Genomic DNA, 10,620 nt, shown 5'->3' with positions numbered 1-10,620 from the left:
TAATCTTAACGCAGCACCACTGAGACTGATACTGGAATTGGATTTTGGTTTCCATGCTTCAAGAAGAATGCCAGTGTATTTGGAGAGAATTCAAAGGACAGCTGCAGAAATGATCCAGGGACTGGAAAATAAGCCTCATGATGTGAGGCTTAAAGGAGCTCAACTTACTCAGCTTATTGAAAAGACAATTGAAAGAGGACTTGATCTTTCTCTAAAAGGACTTGTGAGATTTGCTGACAAAGGCGTAGCAATATCTACTGAAGTTAGACAAATTCAGTCTTGAAGTACAGTTTCTTAGCAATGATAATAATTAAACATTGGAATGGTTTACAGACAAGGGGAAAGGAGCCCTTAGTCTCCTTTCCCCTGTCCACCTTAGTCTTTTAAAATAAGCCCAACTCATTTCTTTCTGGAGAAGATACATTGTGATTTTTTTTTAAATGGCGCTAATACTTCTTTCCTGACACTGGAGTTTAAGAATCTTTAAAGGTTTTGTACCATGAGCAGTTGGCACAAGTTCAGGTACGTGCACTTTTAGTAAAAGCCAAGATCATGAAATTAGGATGAATTTAGAGGAGAAATAGTTAACCTGGTGCTAGAATACTGTCTTGCATAAGACACATAAGATGTGAAGGGAACTCTGAAATTTAATGCTCTGTGGCTTGCATTGTTGGAACTCAGTTCTTTCCCATACTGCGTTGCTTCAGATGTTTAAGATATGGGTAAGGCTTTCTGAAAGCCTCTACAGAGAAGCCCTGATGTAGCTGTGTACACTCAACTGTATTCAGATGAGCATTTCTGAATTCCAGTTCACCACAGCAGAAGTCTGTAAATCTTTTTCATCCTTTTTTAGAAACAGTATTAAAAAAATTGCACAAGGGCAGTATGATTACAGTTCCTCCAAGAGGCAAAGTAAGCACAAGCTCTCCTGGTAGGTTTCATTCTTAAATTAGTGTAGGATATTCCCTGTCTCTGAAATCGACTGGACTTAGTTGGAAAGTTTATTTGTGTTTGAAACAATATTAAATAATTGTCAGAAGCAGTATTCTAATGGCACTTGTTTGCTGGTTTTCGTGCCATCCAAATGAGAGTACTTCAGCAATTCTGCTCCTCCCTTGCTTTGTAAATTCACCTGGGGAATTGAGTGACTCAGTTTGGTAATGGCTCCAGATCGTGCTTCTACTTTTTATTTGTCCATTCCACCACTCCCTTGATAGCTGCCGAGCTTCTCTATTTCCATAGATTATCTTATTCCAGATGCCTTTGCAGACGTGCAGAGCTCTTAAACTCCCTTCTGGTAGCTCTCACAATCTGCTGCTCGGTGCAGGTAGAGCTCTGCCTGTGTGAATACTCCTCCTCACCTGCGCAGAGGAGGACCTGGAACTACCTGGGCTGTTCTCCCTCCTCCTGCACGGCTGCATTCCTGCCTCTCCTCTCCTCCTCCAGTCGGGCCAGGGAGGAGCCCCATGGCTCTCATCTCCGCAGCTGTGCAGTAAGGAAATACTTCTGTGTCCTAAGGAAGAAGAGGCAGCTCAAAACTCTCTAGCTTTTAGAAGGTTGAGCCTATCGATTTGTCACATAAATGGAGCTGTTTCTGAGGTGAGAAGGAGGTTGTCTAGCAACTGGAGTTTCCTTGCTTAGGGCTAAAGGGATAGCAGAAACATGTTGGGGCACTACACATTGTAAAGCAAAGGCCTCCAGCTTTGAGATGTAGTGCAGCAATCCCTTCTCCAGACAGCCCTATCTGTCTTAACCTGCAGAAGCAACTCGCAGAAAGTGCTGCACACCAAACAGGTTGTGAGGGCTTAGCAGGAAAGAAATCTCCCCCTTGTCTTGCCTTCCCTCTCTGCTGTGTCATCACCCCCCTCTTCCTAGCATCCAGAGCCTGATGGAGACGACCTGCTGGAGGAGGGTTGTCAGTCTCTTCAGCATAAGCAACTCTTGCATTTCAACCTTAGTTTCATCATGTGGTTGTACATACCTGGGCTTAGTTGTGTTTGCAGTGATCATGAAAATGTCCTTAATGTGTTCCTCTGCTCATAATTCAACATTCAAGAAACGCAGTGGCTGTGGTAGCAGATAGCATTTCATTATTGATGTGTTACAGAACCACTTGCTCAGCATCGCTTTCGTGTGAGCCCCACAATGAGCTCTCTTGGCCAACTGTTTGATCTCAGTGCTCCCGTGTTACCACCCACATGCAGTTAAGGTGATTGGTTGCTGCGTTGGGTGCTCATAGAGAAGCTCTTCTCAAAGGAAGTGATTCTGAATTTATCCACAAGTCACCAGAAATAAATCTGGTTTAAGTGGCTTTTGTCTTTATTCAGTCACCGATTGCAGGTTTGCAACTGCTGATTTCTGGTCATCTGCATTTACTTTGAAAATGTGTTCAACTGGATTGTCTGCTTTTCATCTTGTTAACAAAAAATGGGCTAGTCAAAAAGTGACCGTGGCTGTCGGTGCTGTCTGTGCCACTGAGCTTTGCATTTCTTGCCAGCAATTAAGAAGCAGGTTGGAGCTTCCTGAGTAAGCGTCACACCTGCAGTGTGACAGCAAGTCTTTGATTAGCTTGTTTTACCAAAAACTTACCAAAATAACTCATCAACACGTAGATTCCTCAAAGCTCGACGGTCCAATATATTGTTGGCTGATGGCTTATTCTGTCAATCTGACCGCTGTAATCGGGTGAACATCCACTCACTGCACGCAGAGGATCCGATGTGCGGGGCCGGGGTGTGCTGTGCTGCTGTGTTGGTAGTACCTGTGTTTTGGGATCAGCACATATCTCACCAGTGCCAAAATACAATATAACATGAGATGCAAGTAAGCCAGAAAAATGAACTGCAGCAAAGAACGTCTCTTAAATGTAATTCAGTGGGCACTGGTGCCTGGGCAGGTGCCACAGTCTGTGGTGTTTCCTACAAAGATGTCCCTGAGAAGGGGATGTGGTGAGGCAGAGTAGCAGGCTGAGCTTTGAAACCTGCCACAATGCTGGAACATTGCTGAAATCCTTATTAACCATGTAAAATTCATTGGATTTTAATGTTTCTCCATGATAGTATAGCTCAATTAGCAAATGTATCCGATCCGACTGTCTCGCTGTGTGCAGGTTGCAGGTGTTTTTGTAGCCGGGTTTTCCCAGTGTTTATTGAGACACGGCACCCGAGCATTACACAAGCCTGGAGTAACTTCCTTACAACGTGGAGAAAAATGTATTTGCATGATCTGGAGCCCAGGTGCAAGGCTGTGAAACTCACTGGTCGCAAACCGCAGAGGCCAGGCTGGAGCCGGGAGGGCACTCGGTGATGGGTTGAGCTGGGGGGGGGGGGGGTGGAGGGTCAAAAGGAGCACTATAATGGGAAGCGAGTTGCTTGAGGAGCCGTGGCTCCATAATTGCCACGCTGTGTGATGTTGCCATGGCTGCCTGGGCTGTCCCTGCCTGGTTTCCTGGTGTGTGAGAGCGGGGCTGAGGCTGCCGGCGAGCGCAGAGCTGCCCTACGTGTTTGGGGAGCTGAGGCGTGCGCTGGCAGGCCTCGCTGACGGGAGGATCCCCGCCTGGGAGATTTGAGGCTTTAAGCTCAGGCTCTCCCCCGTCTCTCCCCTCCAACAGATCAGAGGGCGAGCTGTGATTTTTTGCAGGAATTTTAAACCCCTTTTTACTTCTTTCTCGCTCTCCTAAGGTCCTTCATTCTGCCTGAAGCTGTGGTCGTGCTAGGAGCGAGAAGGCAATGCGAAATGGAGGATCCCAGGGGGGCACAAGGGGAGGCCCCGGGGGTTGGGGGGGGGGGCTTGCCGGGCCTGGATGGGCTCCGACGTGTTTTGATCCGAGATCCTTTGGCTGCATTGCCATCTGCATAGCCTGTGAATAGTTTTCTCTGGCACAGACCTTGTTCCTCAGTGTTGCATCATCTCTGGGAGAAAGGCCAGGTCCGGAGCCCCAGCACAAAGGCTTTCTGAAGCCGATGAAGCTTGTTCTGTGTGCAGAGCGTCTCTCTCCTTCCTGTCGTCCTTTCCACGGGATTCCTGAAGCGACCTCCGTCCGAGAGCTCCTTCGTCAACAGCTGCTTTATCTCCGCCGCTTCCTGCACACCTGGCTGATGCAACGTCTGCCTTGGAAGCTGCTGCTGGAGTCTCCTCTGGAGCTGGGTTGTTTGCCCTGGCTGGGAGTGGCCAGGCAGGCAGCCTTCATCACGTGGGGGCCTTAAATAGATGTATAAAGGACGCCCAGCCAGACCTGTGAGGCAGAGAGTATTTAGTGGGATTACGGAGAAATCTTTTTTTCCAATTCTAGGACTGGAGGTTGCAATCCTACTCCTGGCAACTTGTTTGTGGTTAGCCTTCCACTGGTTGCAAGTTCGGGACGCTGCTCTGTGCCAGTAAATTCTGCTGATTCCCCTTCTATATTCAGCGACTTCCCGTGACTCTGGACTGTCCGGATTCTCATGGGAACTGTAATTCCCTGGGTTTGGATTTGATCCTAGTTATTGCCCTTTATTGCTCTGTTTCCGTCTGACCTTGCATGTGGTATAGGCTTTTCTCTGAAATCCCTTCAAAACACAATTTCAAGTTCTCGAGGTGGTGGGTTTGTTTTTTTTTGAGGGGGGGTGTGATTTCTGACAAGCCTTCTAATTTAGGGTTTGTCTACTTAGAAAAACTTAATAGTTACACAGGTAGAATCACTCATGTGAATACTATTACATTCACAAGCAACAAAATATAGAACAAAGAAATACTCTGGTCTGCAAAGATTAAACCAATGCCATTTACATTATTTAAATTAATCTTGAGTCTTATTTTATCTGTAGCCATTTTCTGGTGTAGGGAAGCCCCTTCTGGAAACATAGGATTTATATCTACAAGGTGTGGCAGATTGAGCAGCGGTGCTTTCCAGTATTTCTGTCCCTAGTTATCTGCCCTACCCTGTTACAGAAATTTATTGCCCCTATAGGAGTATCTAAAAGGGAATATGTATTTTACCTGCTTCTGCTTCCAGTCCAATCTTCTTGGCATCAACTGCACTTGATGAGACATGGCTATGTTTCCTTCCTGCCAGCTGTTTTGGCAAAGGCTTAGAGGGTTCAGTCGCAGCAGTAACATCAGCTGCCACAGCTGGATTCACTGGAGGTTAGTTGTCAAGCCCTTAATCTCAAAATACCAGTTCTGAACCTTTTTGCTTGCAGTTTCTTATTTTTGTGACATACAGACATTTGATTGTTCTCCTTCACCCCGTGGGAAAAGACTGACTATCTCACAGTACAGAACTGGCACGGCAATTAGGATGTGTTCCCCTCGCTGCAGAATAGTTTTCCTCCATGACTGTCCCAAATCAAAAGTTTGTGGAACTGAAAGAGGGGGGATGTTTTTCCTCTTTCCTGTTTCATTTACATTAGTAATTTTTGTATCATCATTTCTGTGAGGTCTCATGGGTTTGTTTTTTTTTTATATATTGCTGTATATCTTTCAGGAAATAATGGAAAACAGTATTAGCAAAAATAAAAGTCTTCAGTGGCTCACCTTCCTTCCATTTTTAAAAATATCATTTTAAGTGTTTCAGTATTAAGTATTTGTCATCTTCACCAAAGACTTGTTATGTTGTGGGATAAAGGCGATGTAGAACAGTTTTCAGCATTGACAGGGGCCAACGATTTGGGTCTAGGGTTTTTTCCCCGAGTTTCTCCACTATCACTATTATTCTTTAAGTTTTATTTTGCTGATTAACATTTTTAAGGTGTTTGAAAATCAAGCAACCTATATGAAATGCTAAGTATTGTGAAGTTTTCTTGGAAGATTTCCTCTGTTTATGGCCCTTACAGTTATGAAGACTTTGATATGAACTTCTTGGTTGGGATAATCCTTTTCCGTTTACATTGAGGTTGTTATTCCTTTAAACGTCATTTCTGTCATCGTCATGCACCATGTGTGCAGCCCACGCAAATGCAGCCAAGTCCCTTCTCATCAGTGTGGGATGCAGGCAAAGTTTCCTGGAGTCTGCCTGCCACCTCTTCATAAATGTACCTCAGAATAATTTGGTCAACCACAGATCACTGCTACTCTGTAATTTGCTTCCCCTTTCTAATTTGGCATGTGTTTGTTTATGGAATTATCCTCATGTATGACTCTTCATGCAATTTCAAATCAATATAAATTAAACTTTCCAGTAATGTTTCGTGGTGCAAATAAGATCTTTTAAGAAAGTCCAAACAAACCCTTGTCTGACGTCTCCACCTCCGGAGTGTACTGGACTGTAAAGAATGTGGTTGAGTTGTCAAGTAGAAGGTATTTCTGGAAGCAAAGTCTTATCTACCCGCCCTTTATCTCTTATTACATTTTTCTTGTATTTCTTATCATAATACCTGAAATCCTTAGTGATTCCAAAAGAAAAACACAGGAGATGATTTGGTTGGGGTTTTTTTTGGTCTGCAGAACAAAGAGGTTTTGCGTAACTTCTTGACTGCTGAAGCAGCAGCAAAGTTTTGAGGTTATTCTTTTTGCTTTCCCAAGTAATCTCTTGCAGTCTTGGGTCAGTTGCTGAGGCCACTTGACTGTGCATTTCGTAATTTCTCTGCTTGAGGGTTTAATTTCTTTCAATTGCTCACTGTCATCGTTAGTAGTCCTTTAGGGTGTAGTTTGTGGAGGAGTTTAGCTAAAATTGATGTTTTCTTCATCTGATAAAATGATGGAATCCCATGGATGGACATGATGAGAATTTCCTTAAAATAGCTTAAACCTAACTTAAGTAAATTTAGTCAAAAGCTTTCTAATTTCCAGCTGTTTACCAAATTTTATCAAAATCAATTAACTGTGCTTGAACCACAGTTTTAAAGGTGGTTTACATAGCCTTCACTGGGCTGCTTTGTCACGCTGACTTTAGCTAAGTAGGTGTGTTCATAGGCACGTGTTGAGGTAGTTTTTAGTGCTTCCATATGGTACTTTAAGAATAGTGGGAATTATTAATATGATTTCATATCTTGTATGGAACAGCTGGGATGATGCATAGGCCCATGGATACCAAAAGCTGTTTGAAATCACCCATTTCCCTAAAAGCAGCGGTCTTGCCTTTCCTTGATCCTCGACTCCAGGTCTCGTGCAGCATGGTGAGCAGGATCAGATCTCGCTGGGTTCCTGCTTTTTGACACACTTAACAATTTTTAAATGTATGGGTTTTTTCTTGTTCTAAGAGCTTGTTGGTGCTTTATCGTGGTTCTCCAGATCCCGGAGAGCAAGATGAACTCTGAACCAAACATACAAGCACCTCTCTTTGCATATAGTTACTTATGTATAAAACAGGAGAGAATCTTAAGAAAGGTGTAAGACAGATAAATCTGTAAGCATTGCACTATATTTATCAATAATTTGGTTATCATGGTATTTATGTTTAGGTAGTAATGAATACTTGTGTTGCCTATTTTTTTGATCCTTTCAGTTGTAGATTAGGACTGAGCTCTCCCAGCCCCCGTGGGATGGATGGATGGATTGCTGTCTTGCTTTGTCAGTCAGGGAGCAGGTGATATATGGTACTCATGATAACAGATGCTAATGTCAATATTTCATTTTTTAAAACTGACGCATTTGTTTCCTTGCTGCTCAGTGAAACCAACTTGTTGTCAGAGCAGACCTAAGCGCTTGTATCCGTAGATTGAGGCACAATTCAAGTACTTTCAGGAGTCTGCATGTTTCAGAATAAGTTGCAACTAAGTGACTTGAGGGTTTGTCTGCTCTGCCCCTGCCTCTGTGTAGGTGTCCTTATGGGCAAGTGTGTCTGGAATTCTGGGAATTTCATGCATTTTTGAGCTGGCCTTTTTAAATGCAAAAGCCCTTGATCTGATTCTGTTTGCACCAAAGGTGCTTGCCTTTCTGTGAGGGTCTGCCCTTGACACGAGGTTTATAGGTGTGCTGGAAAGAACGGGGAGTGCGTGCTTGGACTCAGGTGGGCTACACGTGTGTTTTGGGTGGCATCAGCTGATGAGACGGGATGTTTTCAGTGTGGTAATTGAAGCACTTCATGCTTACATTTGATGTCCCATAGATTTTTGGCTATTATGAAATTTTCAGGGGAAAAGGTGTATGAATAGGATCTGTAAAGTTGCTGAGGCTTTTTATACTGCTCTACTTGCAGAGAGGTTTGCTACTGATGCAAATGGCAATGGAAGTATGAACTGGTCAGAATTCACTGGCTCTGTCCTGGATGAGGTTGACAGAGAGGATGCCGAGGAAGGCTGCATGGCAGAGCTGCTATTTCCAGTTTGCCACCAGCTCTGGCCTATGGCAGTGTGAGATGCAGGAGAAAAATGTGCTTTGAATTTTATGACTGGTTATGGCTTGGGAGCGTAAAGATGCACAGCTCATTATATGCAATCTATATATAGGTGACTTGCAGGCCTGTTGCCAAGCACAAAGAGAAGGATGACAGGTATCGTTTGGATGCTAGCAGTCCTGGGTTGTGAAAAGTCTTGGGTCTGTATCCAGTTTTGGGAATTCCATAACTGGATTTGTAGGGAGTGATAAAGGAAGCACTTGTTTGTCCTTTGCTATCGGTGAACAAGAGACACGTGAGAAGTGGCCGTTGTCTGTGTAGGCAGCGGGGATTTCCCGGTCCTCCCTCCCCTGGCACACGTGTTCCAGTTGTATATAGTTGGAAGAGGCTTTTCTCAGTTTCTCCGTGATGTGTTTTGTACCAGTGTTACCTTCTTATCATTCTCAGCAACGCATGAGACGCTGAATGTACAACATTAAAATATTTCAAGTCCTCTGTAGACACAGACTCACAGACCTGCACTGATGCTGCAGAGAAACAGGCTGAATCTCTCTGTCCTGCTGGGTAACTGCCTTCCCCTCCAGCCTGTGACCATGGGAGGGTGCAAGGGGACTGCTCTCCCCCACCCAAGATTGTCTAACACCACCCGAGCAGCACTGAGTGGAGGTGAAGCCAGGACATCTGAATTTAGGTAACAAGTGCTGTTTGTGCCCAGGGTTTCTGTCTGGGAGTGAATTTTTCACAGCTCTCACAAATATTTCTGTAGGGTCTGTCACCAAGTGTTGCACCCACAGGTGCCCAGAGGTGTCTGTGAGACCAGGGCATTCGTGAAAATGGGAACCACCACATCTTGAAGGAGGAACCTCTAGTGAGTTGTTTGACTGACCCTGCTCGATTGCCCCTGTTTCTACTGTCTTTTAACACCACAAGCCATGAAAAGAGTTTCCAGCAGTAAATTTTCTGCAGCTGCTTTACTTGTAACATGGAGGCAGTGGTTGTGGAAGTGAGCCAGTGCAGCGCTGCGGCTGTTGCATCCTAAACAGGGTTTCGAAAATTAAATTCACTGTTAAAGCAGGTGTTGCCTAACCTTGGCTTGGCCAGCTTGGATTTATTACAGTCCTTTCCGTCGATACAGGATGTTACCTGAAATAATTGAATGGCATACATTTACATTTTAGCTAAGGCAACCACTTAGGGTTTTTGGTCAGAACGTGGGTGAGTCCCTTGGTGTGCTGGGTGAGAACTGGGGATCCCAAACTGGGGTGGCTGTGCGGGTGGATGCTCATCTGGGCTGTTTTGATGATGCTGGGGAAGACCAGGTGTCTTTATACTGGTATGACTGGTTAAGGAGGCAGGCATGTAGATGCCAAATGTGGGAAAAAAATATATCTTTAAATCCTGCATTTCCAAAAGGAGATGTATGTATGTACCTGTGAGGCCATCAGAATTTCTGTTTCCATATGATTTCAAGAAGAAAGTATTACAAGGAAGATAGGTTTGTGCTGTGGTCTGAAGTTCATCAGATTTTCATTGAGACTTTGAATTTTAGGAAAACTTCTTTCAGTGGCACTGGAGAGAACTTGGTGCAACTTTTTTTTCTGGATACAGCTGTATATTTGGGGAAGGAGAGGTAGGAAGGAGCTTGGGGGTTGTATATACAGAAAATCAGCCAGTTTGATGGGTTTTTATTTCAACCCTAGTATTTTCTGTGCCGGCTAGTGTTTTGGGTGTTACCAGGCCAAGTTTCATGAAGACCAGACTGTAATCTAGCCTGAAGGTGATGTGGTCTTGGACAGCACTTGAGATTCATCTCAGCAATTCATTTTGAATGTTACATTGTTTGAGTTGAAAGTACACATGAAACAGCAGCAACAAACAGCAAAATCTGAGCATGGGTGATGGTTGGGCGAGTACTGCTGGGTCAACACAAAAGCGACTGAACTGGAATTTGCCTTGTCTAACCTTTCTGTTTGGTATTTCATGTTTCTCCAGTAATCTCTTTCCCAAAAGTGGGAGTTACTGTTGCACTGAAACAGTCTGGTGTTTGTACAGAGTTGTTGGAAAGAGGATTTCCTATGAGAAGTGGCTGAAAACTTGTCCCAGTTACCCCAGGACTGACCAGATACCCTGTGACTCTCGAGTCCAGAAGCTGCACTTGAAATCCTCTGGTTCTGCTGAGTCACAAGCAGGCAGGAGGCTGGAATTTGTCCTGATGAAATCTCAGGCTGCTGCCAGCTGGGTATGGTCATAGCAAAGGCAAGAAATCAATAGGGCGTTAAAAAAAAAAAATAAAAAAATCTAAGTATTTAAAAATATTGAGGGGGAAAGTTTCTATGTCCCTTCAAAGGGAGAAGGGTGCTTCAGAC

This window comes from Calidris pugnax, unplaced genomic scaffold, assembly GCF_001431845.1.
Source record: "Calidris pugnax isolate Ruff unplaced genomic scaffold, ASM143184v1 scaffold81, whole genome shotgun sequence".
Lineage (NCBI taxonomy): Eukaryota > Metazoa > Chordata > Aves > Charadriiformes > Scolopacidae > Calidris > Calidris pugnax.
The sequence above is the reverse complement of the archived record's forward strand: the minus strand, read 5'-3'. Positions refer to the sequence as shown.